A 12,500-nucleotide genomic window follows, 5' to 3' on the forward strand; every position below is an offset into this window, starting at 1 on the left:
GTGTGTGTGTGTGTGTGTGTGTGTGTGTGTGTGTGTGGAGAGAGACAGACAGAGATAGAGACAGTACCAGACATGCAGGTGTGTGTGTGTGTGTGTGTGTGTGTGTGTGTGTAGAGAGAGAGAGAGAGACAGGGACAGAGACAGATAGAGACCCCACCCAGAAGTACCCCCCACAACCCCCACACCCCCACCCCCCAGCATCCCCCCGACCACCACCCCAACAACCACCAACAACCACCTTTCACAGACAAAGACACGATTGTCGTGTCGTGTCCACAAACCTACCCTGCCACGTAACGTGAGTGGAGCAGCCAGCCCAACCCCCCCCCCCCCCCCCCCCACCACGGGCCTGTGTGTGCCCGACGTAACAGTCAAGCCTATAAAAGATCGGTGCCACACACTCTCATCCTCTAACCACCTTCCACAGACACCACAGAGACAGAGAAACTGACCGCCAGTTTCAGGTTAGAGAGAGAGAGAGAGACAGAGAGGCACACACACACACATACACACACGGGTGCTGCCTTGCTTCTTCGGACAGAAGACTTGACCTGTGTGTGTTACCGTGTGAACAAAGTTCGCTGGCTGGTTTTCAAGAACAACGAAGAGCTCGACTTTCGCCACCACCTGTCCATCGTTGTCAGCGCTATCTTCTCTCCCGTCTGCTGGTCCTTTTTCTTTTTTTTTTTTTACCCCAAGTACATTTGCCAAAATCTGTTTTCAATTTTCGGACATGAAGGTAAGGAAGATAGCGGTTTGATGATTAGATTGTTAACGATGATGTTCTTTTTATGATTATGTTGATGGTTACAGTGATGATGAGATTTTAAAAGAATTTTTAGTATAAACTCTAAATATTGATAACTCAGATGAGGAGGTATTAAGTAAGTAAACATACACACACACGCATATATATATATATATATATATATATATATATATATATATACATGTGTGTGTGTGTGTGTGTGTGTGTGTGTGTGGTATCTGCGAATAATGCTGACAAAAAACGCGCTAAATATGTTTTCTTATGACGTTGAAGAACCATTTTGGCCCAGTTAAAAAGTCGGACGATCACTAAGACAGACATGGGAATGGGGGTGTCATTCCTTGAAAGTTGTAAAGTGGCTTTGAAAAAAAAAAAATCTTCATTCTATCCTTGTGGTTGTGACTGATGCGCATAGCTTATGCACCCCACCCACAGACGTGAAGTTAAACATACTTGACAACAGCCTGTTTATTCACTTTACATCGCCAGACCTGTCTAAATAAAGCCCCCCTCCCACGGCCCCGCCAAAGAATATAGGCGCGAAAAAAAAAAACCAGAAAAAAAGAAACAAACAAACAACAACAAAAACCTGCGTCATATCACGACTCCAAAACCTAGACAAGGGAAAAAGGGTACGGAAAAAGAAGTTTAGGTAAAATACAGTCGCATATATTTATTCTAATTTTCTTTCTTCTTTTTTTCTAAGTGTTGTGAAGAAATGTCATTAATACATTATTTTAGAAAGAAAAACAAACGAAAAACAAACAAACAAACAAACAAACAAACAAAGAACAACAACAACAACAACAACAAAAAACAGTCGCAGTCAAAGCACCTGCTGAACTGAAAACATGCCGAAGCCGCTGGCCTTCTATAAGTTTTTCCTGAGTGCTAAAAGAAAACATGCTCTGTCTTCTTCTGCGTTCGAAGACTAAAACTTGCGCGTTAAAAGTCAGCTCGTACCTACCAGTGGACTTTTACGTGAATGACATTTTTTTTTTTTACATCCCGCCCTATAGGCAACCATTCTCCGTTTTCGGGGATGTGCGTACTGCTATATGTTCGTGTTTTCATAACCCACCGAACTTTTGACATGGATTACAGGATAGTATGCATATGATCGACTGTATGTGGATGCCCATGTAAGGGACAAAAGGCACTAGCAGGTCTGAACGTAGCTGAAAACATGAAGATGGTCTCCACTCTTCACCCAACAGGCACCACCGCAACCATGAACCGAACTAAGGACCTCAGATTAAAAGTCCAGCGCTTTAACCACTCGGGTAACCCGTCAAGGAAGCATACCTGAAATCAATCGTATTGCTTATATTAAGTAAAAAACAAACAAACAAACAAAAACCCAAAACACACACACACACACACACACACACACACACAACAACAACAACAACAACAAAAAGAAAAAAAAACAGAAAAAAACACACGGCATGTAGGTATAGCCTTCAGCAAAACCTGGCCGACTCTTTTTTCATGAGATCTAAAAACCAACAAAAACTTAATAATTATTAAGTATAGCTAGAGGCAAAATGTACGAGTATGCCATTGCCCTTACTTTTAAAAAAAAACAAACAAAAAATCCTTTGGGATGAAACAGAACAGTTTAATATGTGTAAGTTTCGAGACGGAAAAAGACGGAGCCATTGTTGATGTTCTATATGAACATACATGTTTTTAACTCACTCAGTACGGCCAGTCCTCTCTTCTCCTCTACACAGACCCCTCGGATGTCCAGTGGGTGTCTGAATGACCCAACCTTTAGCTTCCGTCGTAAGAATTGTGGTATTCTTTGTCAACATTCACCTCTTCAGTATAAGAGCCTTCCTCTTGCAATATTTTGATGATTGTAATTGGGGTGAAACGCTGTTAACGTCGTCTCTTTCACCGTTCGTATGGAAAGAGTTAAGACAGTATTCTGTCACCGATTTCTGAAAAAGCTATTGGGCGCCGTGTGTTGAATAAATCAACTGTAATATATGTGTGGAAAAAACATATAACGAAGGTGCCATCAGTCACGCACACTGAAAAAAAGACTCTGGAAACTGACTACTTTTGTTCTGCTTAACCGTTTCAGTGATTAATTTGCTTCTGGAAGTTGTACTGGGTGTGTTTTGTGTTGGTGTTGTTGCTTGTTTCTTCTTTTTTTTTCTGTGTCTTTGTGTATGCGCGCGCTTGTTTGAATATGGTACGTTGAGCTTGAATTATATATATGTGAAGTGATGAACTAGAAGTAACGCGTCCGCCTAGGAAGCGAGAGAATTTGAACGCACTGGTTCGAATCACGGCTCAGCCGCCGATATTTTCTCCCCCTCCACTAGACCTTGAGTGGTGGTCTGGACGCTAGTCATTCGGATGAGACGATAAACCGAGGTCCTGTGTGCAGCATGCACTTAGCACGCGTAAAAGAACCCACGGCAACAAAAGGGTTGTTCCTGGCAAAGTTCTGTAGAAAAATTCACTTCGATAGGAAAAAAAAAAAAAAAAACAAAAAAAAACTGCACGCAGGATGAAAATACATAAAAAGGGTGGCGCTGTAATGTAGCGACGCGCTCTCCCTGGGGAAAGCAGCCCGAATTTCACGCAGAGAAATCTGTTGTGATAAAAAGAAATACAAGAACAAAACACACACACACACACACACACACACACACACACATATATATATATATACATATTTTGAGAGAGAGATACTCACACACACACATATATATATCTATATATATGTATATACATATGCATACATCTATGCATACTGCAAACAACACAAGCCCAGGAAGCGAAACCATTAATCTGCATTATTATCATCATAATTATTATTATCATCATTATCATTATTATAAATGGTTACGCTACAAAGCAAAATACTTCAATCGAACTGGATTGATGAGGGGAGACAAGTGGCTGATGATAACAGACTGATGATAATCAACACTTGGCTGTCTACGGCTGTGTCGCAGTCTGTATCAGACTCCAAACCCACCTCGTCTTCTTCTTCTTCTTCTGCGTTCACTCGTATGCACACGAGTGGGCTTTTACGTGTATGACCGTTTTTACCCCGCCATGTAGGCAGCCATACTCCGTTTTCGGGGTGTGTGCATGCTGGGTATGTTCTTGCTTCCATAGCCCACCGAATGCTGACATGGATTACAGGATCTTTAACGTGCGCATTTGATCTTCTGCTTGCGTATACACACGAAGGGGGTTCAGGCACTAGCAGGTCTGCACATATGTTGACCTGGGAGATCGTAAAAATCTCCACCCTTTACCCACCAAACCCACCTCGAATCTGTATTGGCAACGGCGTTCGGAGATCAGCTGCACTGTACTACACAAGGAAACAAACAATTATCAAACTGCTTAAAAAATGAAAGTAATGCCGTTATCTTATTTCGATGTTTTTTGATCATTGCGAGGATGCTGTGTTTGAAGCCGCGGCCTCACGTTTCGACTGACATTAACAATCATCTATATTCTAAAAGAATTCAAGAATGAATAGAAAGTGTCGAACATCACACACACACACACACACACACACACACACACACACACACACACACACACACACACACAAACACACACTTGCCAATGACCACTAGCCATACGCAGGATTATTGTTTTTGTGTGTGTTTTTTTTTTTCTCTTTTTTTTTCTTTTTTTCCCCCAAATTACAAACCGAGGTTTTTTTTGTTTGTTTTTTTAAGTTTCCTGACTTCTCCTCCCCCCACGCCCCCCTTTTCCCCCTGTCTAACATCACCAATAGTGAAAAGACGCTAAAGTAAAGAATACACACTTATCAATTACATTCTTAGTCGTGCCTCTCAGACAGAAGAACACAGACTGTACATTATCTCTGGTTTCTGTTCTCAGCCTACATCCCTGCTGGATGGGGAGAGGGGCGGGGGATGGAGGGAGAAAACTGGGCTATGTGGAGTGATGGCCTAGAGGTAACGTGTCCGCCTAGAAAGCAAGAGAATCTGAGCGCCCTGGTTCGAATCACGGGTCAACCGCCGATATTTTCTCCCCCTCCACTAGACCTTGAGTGGTGGTCTGGCTGCTAGTCGTTCGGATGAGACGATAAACCGAGGTCCCGTGTGCAGAATGCACTTAGCGCACGTAAAAGAACCCACGGCAACAAAAGGAATTTCCCTGGCAAAATTCTGTAGAAAAATTCACTTCGATAGGGAAAACAAATAAAACTGTATGCAGGAAAAAATACCAAAAAAATGGGTGGCGCGGTAGTGTAGCGACGCGCTCTCTCTGGGGAGAGCAGCCCGAATTTCACACAGAGAAATCTGTTGTGATAAAAAGAAATACAAATACAAAATACAAATAAGTTTAACAAAGCTTGAAATAGCTCACATCTGATGATCCTGCTTTGACCCAACGGTCAGCTGATATCACAGACAAAAGTTTACAGCCTGGCCAACATCAAAGTGAGAGTTGTATGATCTATGGTCTTTTCATTGCCATGGAAATTCATTTATAACTTTGTCTTTTGTGAAGGACTATGACTCTCAAACTAGGAGGCAAGACTGCATTGGCTGTTAGTGCTGCAGCCTTGGGGGCTAGTTGGCTTTGGGAACCATCCCAACGTTGACTGTCCTAAAACTCTCCTGGCCGAGAGAGTGAGGATCGAGAGACACTCTCCACTAGAATCAAATTCTAGCCCAGATAGTCGGGACAGCGTTTGCCTCCTGCTGTTCTAATGGTCATAGTCGGACACAGACACAGACACAGACACACACACACACACACACACACACACACACACACACACACACACACACACACACACACACACACACATTTTCATCTTTTTTTCCTATTTTTTCTTCCACGTCCTACAAAATCATGCAATAAACAAATGTCCCAATTTTATTTCAATTTGAGAGAAAGGGGTTGTTTGGAGAGGGAGGGGTTTTGGGGAGCATCATGTGCCACAGGTCTCCAGTGAGTGCTCTGTCGTCTAATTATTTCACTCAAAGGGGAGGTTCCCATGTGCGACAGAGCAGTCGACAGCTGTTTCGCTCTGTCTGAAGCTAATCAGACTTGCTGCTTCGTTCCAAAGCAGCAGACAGGAGATACGAATTCCTGTTTTCTGCAAAGAGCGGCTTCCAGTGACTGGGCAGGGGTCTCTTTTACGTCAGCACTGTGACTCAAAGTCCAACATGAACGCCGACTAGCTAGTATGCCGCCAGCTAGTATGCCGACTACAAGACCTGAAAGAAACAAAAGAATGGGAGAAAAACCCCGAAAACCTCAACCATCTATTCAACACAGCCATTTCACCCACTCTAGGAAGACATTGTCGGGAATGGCCAGAGGGCAAAAGTGATGCGGAAGTGAAGCTACTCATAGAAGAAAACAGTAAAGAAGAGGACATCATCATATACACAGATGGCTCAGTCACCAAAGACCAATCCGGTTGGGGATTCACTGCGAAACAAAATGGAAAAACAGTAAGGGAAGAGAATGCTGCCTACAAAGTCACAACCTCCAGCCTTACGATGGAAGTTGAAGCTGTGACACATGCCCTCCAGTGGCTATCGTCCATCCATACGCCCGGAAACCAACATGCCATGATTCTAACCGACTCAATGAACCTCATACAGAAAATTGAAAACGGAATGGGAAGCCCAGAGTGGCATAAGGCAATGCGCAACTTTCAGATTAAAAAACTCACATGGTCATACTGCCCGTGACATGCAGGAGTTAAGGGAAATGAGCGAGCTGACAGACTTGCTGGTAACGCAACACCAACGAGCGGCCTACATCTAGGAAAATCGGAAATCCTCAGAAAAGTCAAAGAATATCAAAAAGAACAGGTACAAGGCCATCACACCATCGATCGCCTCAAAGAAATAAAAGCAGAGAGCGGGAGTGGCCGTAAGTCTAACATGAAAGGTAGAGCACGATGCTTTGCAAATCAAACAAATATCGGCATCATTTCCAAACCAACATTGCGCAAATTTCTTCAAAACGGAACAGAGTCTCTGTGGGCTTTTCCAAAAACAGTAGACTGAGCAACACACTAGACGCCACATTCTTGGCATCAGAGATCTTTTCCCATCCCTCTTGCGGCCAATCAGTGGCAGCCTATGTGCGTGTGTGTATGTGTGTGTTTGTGTGTATGTGTGGGTCTGTGTTTTTGAGTGCGTTTGTGCATGCGTGACAGTGTAAGTGTACACAAGTGTCAGGAGAGTTCTGTGCATGTGTGTGTGTGTGTGTGTGTTGTGTGTGTGTGTGTGTGTGTGAGGGGGAGGTGGGGGTGCAGGGAGGAGGTGAGATAGAGGATGAGGTATGTGAGTGTATGCATGCCTACACTGTGGGAGCATCAGGATATTGGAACGTATATATTATATATATATATCTTTGTATATATGTGTATGGGGTTGGGGGTGGGAGATATGGGCGTGTGTGTGTGTGCTTGTACAAGTAAGTGTTCATCTGTGTGTGTGAGTGTGTGTGTGTGTGTGCGTGTGTGTGCCGTGGAAGCTGCGATACATAGACTAGAAACTCCGAGTGTGTGGAGGAGGGGGTAGAGGAGGTGCAGGGAAATTTGTGGTGTGTGTGTGTGTGTGTGTGTATGTGTGTGTGTGTGTGTGTGTGTGTGTGTGTGTGTGTGTGTTGGAGCTCATATACGTTTATATGTATTTGACTGTGCTTTCATATCTATGAAACTGCGTTTTGGGGGCATATCTGTTATGCATGTGTGGGTGTATGTGTGAATGCGTGTCTTCATGTTTTATATTTATTTGCTTATTTATCATCATTGTTGTCTTATTTATTTAATTATTTATTTATTTATTATTATTATTTTATCATTATTTTCATTACTACTACCTTTTTTTTCATCATAATTATTATTTATTTATTTATGTATGTACGCTTATATATATATATTTTTTTTTTCTCAAGGCCTGACTAAGCGCGTTGGGTTACGCTGCTGGTCAGGCATCTGCTTGGCAGATGTGGTGTAGCGTATATGGATTTGTCCGAACGCAGTGACGCCTCCTTGAGCTACTGATACTGATACTGATACCAACATGAACGACCGGTGAAGAGAAAGTGAAGAACTTTGATATTCTTTTCTACGATTGTGGGCTGCAGCTCTCAGGTGCACTCGTATCTAAGAGCAGTTTCACCATTTTACCACACAACGTGTACTGTTTTCAGGGAATTCTGGGTATGTTCTTGTTCCCATAACCCACCGAGACTGACACGGATTGCGGGATCTTTATTGTGCGTATTTGTTCTTACGCATTCAAATGGACATGGATCAGTAAAAGATCCGCACATAACTATGTTGATCCGGAAAAAAAAAACTCTACCCTAATCCCACATGGCGCCAAACAGGTGTAACATGCCAGACTTTACCCTGGCCAGAGTAAGCCCCTGTATAAAGTGGCCTTGCCCCAGTATAGCCTTGCCTTGAACAGAAAATACCCCGGATATAAACTGGCCAGGCTCTTTTATACCTGGGGTATAGTTTGGCCTTGGCCAGTTTGTATCCTCTGGGCCATTTTATATCCCCTCTTTTTCTATGAAATCAGTGCTGATTTCTATAACAAGGTTGAAATGTGGTCAGGCAGCAGGACCTGATGGTGAGCTTGGCGATGTTTTTTTCAAAACGCATCCGATGAAGTTGTTGATTTGGGGGGTAAAATCTTTAAATGTGTTATTTGATGCTGGTGAATACCCATGTGGCAATAGCCTTGAGATGGCTTCAGTAGCCGGCGAGGCTCTAAGCACCATAGTTTGAATTTGGTGAATACCCTGACAACTGGCAAGAATATATTATTCTCCCTTTATTTAAAAAAAAAGAAAAAAAAGTCACAGTCAATGATCCAAATAATCAAAGAAGCATTTCATTGACTATAGACAGTAGGCTTTTTAGTTCTATTCTAGATTCGAGACTTCAGTAATGGATAGATTAGAACAATAACCGGTGAATACAAGGCCGGATTAAAAAAAAGAATTATTAAGCAGTCGACCATAATTATGTTTACACAATTTGCACTCATTCAAAAACAGTTTTCATTATGATAGAAAATTGTATGTTGCTTTAAGAGATTTCTAGAGGGCGTTCGATTCTTTATCAATAAAACTTCTTTGGCCTATCATGTTGAAAAATGGTGTCAAAGGAAATTGATATCAGTGTATAAAAAGCATGTACAATACTGTTCAGGCTAGAGTGAGGGTTGGAAGACAATTTACTGGTTACGTTAAGTGTACTGATGGTGTAAAACAAGGTGATGTGTGTAGCTCTGTTCTTTTCCCTTTATTCATTAGTGAGTTAGCTCTAGAGAAAATTCATAAAGGAATGCATAGAGCAAATTAAAAAAAAAAGTTAATATGGTTAAGAATAGCATCGAAGCCTTTAGCAAAAGTATATATCTGTCAGGTACAGGGAGATGACTTTTTAAAAATTTGTTAATACGATTCAGATGTCAGTTGTAGATTATTATCATTATTCAGGAATACTGTTCTCTGTTTAACAAAATTTCAGGTATGCATGTCGAGATTTCGCAAACAAGAGTAAAAGGGCGAAAGAAGCAAGTGCCTAAAACATTTGTCTCCAAAATCGGATTACAGTTTTTTTTTTCATTTGTTCAAAGGAAGCAGGAAAGCATTGCTAGCTATAACTAAGTTTATCAAATTTGCAAAACGTAAAGTATCTAAATACTAATGGTACTTTGAAATATATTTGTGATTTCTTAATGTTTGTTATAATGTTGAGTATTTCAATGTCTTATTTTGGGCATGGAATTATTTGATAGCAGTCCTTCATGCTGTAATATGAGTGAAAGGATAAAGAAAGCTTAAATGATTTTATAGGCAATGTAAAAATGTAAGGAAAGAAAAAGAAAGAACGAACGAACGGAGAAGAACAGGAGAAAAACAAGAAAGAAAAAGATGGTATGAATAACAGAGGCCTCCACTAAAAAGTAAAAGACCTTTCCAATTTTTTTAGACCAGTAACCCCTTAACTAATTCTGATTTTAAGCAAAAAAAAACAAAAAAAAACCCAAAACAAAAAAAACACAAAAAACCCCAACAACAAAAACAAACAAACAAAAAACCAAAACAAACAACGATCAGCGTATGCGGAACTCGTACTTGCAAGAAGAGAGAGAGAGAGAGAGAGAGAGAGAGAGAGAGAGAGAGAGAGTGTTATACGTTTTTTTTTTTTTAAAGCCTAGACTACTTTATTATCTGGGGTATAAACTAGCCAGGGGTGGAGTTTGGCCTATTACAGACCAGGATCGATCCCGGAACCTTTAGACTGAAAGTCGAACGCGCAAACCGCTCGACTTTATCACCCGTAAAGAACGCTGATAGCGGGTACATGCATACATACATACATATACATATGTATATATATATATATATATATATATATATATATATATATATATATATATATATATATATACCAGAATGCGAAACAAAACCCGACACGATGTTTATGATCTACTAACAAGGGATAATAATCCACCGGGGACTAGAGGTGCTGCTGATAAAATTCCTCAGATTAAATCATTGAACTCTAAATACCACGGGCCAGACGTCATCAGATGTTGCTGGATAAGCGATAATTGGACCAATGACAAAGTCATTTTAGGCCCTGATTTTTCTTTTCGTATTCCAAGAGAGACCGATAAAAATCCGCAGAGCTTTAGATTTCATATTCTAAAGAGACTGACAGACTCGAGAAAGTGTGTTAAAAACAAGAGAGAGAGAGAGAGAGACAGACAGACAGACAGACAGACAGACAGAGACAGAGAGAGAGCAGAATGAAATGTTTATTGAACCACGCCTTCTGCCCATGTCAAAGGGGTGGGGGTTCACAATGGGACTGGCATGATGCATGACGTAACTTATATATATATATATATATATAGTTATAGTTATAGTTATAGTTATAGATATAGATAGATAGATAGATAGATATACGCACATTCAGAGATGGAAGGAGAGAGACTGAAAGAAATGGTTAAATGAATGGAGAGAGAGAGAGAGAGAGAGAGAGAGAGAGAGAGAGAGAGAGAATGAGGCAGAAACATTGAGAGGAGGGCAGGGTGACAAGGGAGGAAAAAAACAAATCCACATCATGAATTGGCGATATGGGCAGTATCGAATGCCACCAGCTCGAAACTAATGGTCATTCATCTGCGCACCCAATCGCGTTTTGTTGGACAGAAAGTGTTTGTCTGACCACGTGACAGATATCCCCACCCCACCCCCAACCCCCCGACCGCCCCCACTGACTGCTATTAGCGGTAATCAGGATTAACTCGTGGTGGGCGTTGCTGCCAGGGCGATACAGGATTGGTCTCCCTTTACGTCTGCAGGAAGAGGCGGTCAATTTTCACGGTCAGTGCCATGCGTCCGTTGTGAATGACATCGCTGATGATGATGCCCACACCTTCATCGGTGGTAACACTGTTTAGTTATTCAGATTCTAAGGGTTTGTCGACACTCTCTCCTTCTAATTATTATTATCATCATCATCGTCATCATCATCATCATCAACAACATAATTATTTTCACGTTATATTTCAAAATATTTTTTCCTCTAGGCCTGACTATGTGCGTAGGTGGTCAGGCATCTGGCTTAGCAGATGTGGTGTAGCGTGTATTGATTTTGTCCGAACGCAGTGACGCCTCCTTGATAAACTACACTAACTGAACTGATCTCCCTCAACACAGTGAGTCCCTCAGCATGCGGTCACGTGCAAAGAAAGAGGACAGTACATACAAGCACAACCCCCATCTCTTTCTCTCTGATGTCTGTCTGTCTGTCTCTCATTGAAGAGACTCGGCTTGTTGTTTCACAACAGCATGAACTCCGTGCAGCAATTTAAGGTCTTGTTTTTTTCAGCAGATGTGGTGTAGCGTATATGGATCTGTCCGCACTGGCACGCTCTGACGCCTCCTTGAAACTGAAACTGAAACCGATGCGATGAGGTCTTGAGTTCAATTCACTATGTGAAGAGGACACCTTTCAATACTTGATGCGGGTCGCAGTCTTGCGGAAGAGGTGAAAACTCAACGTCCCAATGAAAGATGTCATGCGACAAGACTAGTAAGACTGACATTTGATGTTTTAACGCCAAGTATCAATGCAAATGAGCTGGTTGGCATCACCAATCTAACAGGAAGCGCAAGAGACAAGAAAACCGATAGGTACAAATAGTACCTCCATCAACTCTGACCTCAGCGATATTCTGATGATGTGTGCACGTCGGTTTCTCCTCCCTCTAAACTCTTCCTCCATTACCTACAAATTAGTTTTCAAGGCTGATCCATGCCACACTACATCAGCTTTCAGATCATGGGAGAGAGGGGCGTGGGACATATACCTGACTAGCAAATTCCCAACTTGCTGGTCAGACCCTCACAGCATCCTATATGCCGGGGCAGAAACACACACACGGAACTGAAATGAAATAAAATAACTCAATCAAAATCAAAATAATTATGAGCACAAGACAAGGCAGTGCTAAAATGAGTGCGAATGGACCCCAGCGCAAGGAAAGGTTACCTCTCAGCTGTGGGTATTTTCCATGTGTTTCCTACCTACAGTCCAACGTTTAGGTAGCCGTTTCAGGAGACAGTGTCAACGGGCGCGATAGTCGAAATGCTGGAGTTTCAGTTTCAAGGAAGGAGTGGTCAAAGCTTCTAGCTTCACTTCTGCGTCAGTTCTGCC

The 12,500-nt window shown here is 41.9% G+C and overlaps 1 long non-coding RNA gene across 1 annotated transcript in view; it reads left to right on the forward strand.

Annotated features, from left to right (window-relative positions):
• The first annotated feature begins 440 nt into the window (after positions 1 to 440).
• The window catches only part of LOC143301520 (uncharacterized), a 26,205-nt gene continuing 14,145 nt past the window's right edge, over positions 441 to 12,500 (forward strand). Inside the window, exon 1 of the long non-coding RNA XR_013057804.1 lies at positions 441 to 739. This is a non-coding gene — a long non-coding RNA (uncharacterized LOC143301520). The remainder of the gene's footprint in view (positions 740 to 12,500) is intronic.

The sequence above is a fragment of the Babylonia areolata genome, chromosome 27, assembly GCF_041734735.1.
Source record: "Babylonia areolata isolate BAREFJ2019XMU chromosome 27, ASM4173473v1, whole genome shotgun sequence".
Classification (NCBI taxonomy): domain Eukaryota; kingdom Metazoa; phylum Mollusca; class Gastropoda; order Neogastropoda; family Buccinidae; genus Babylonia; species Babylonia areolata.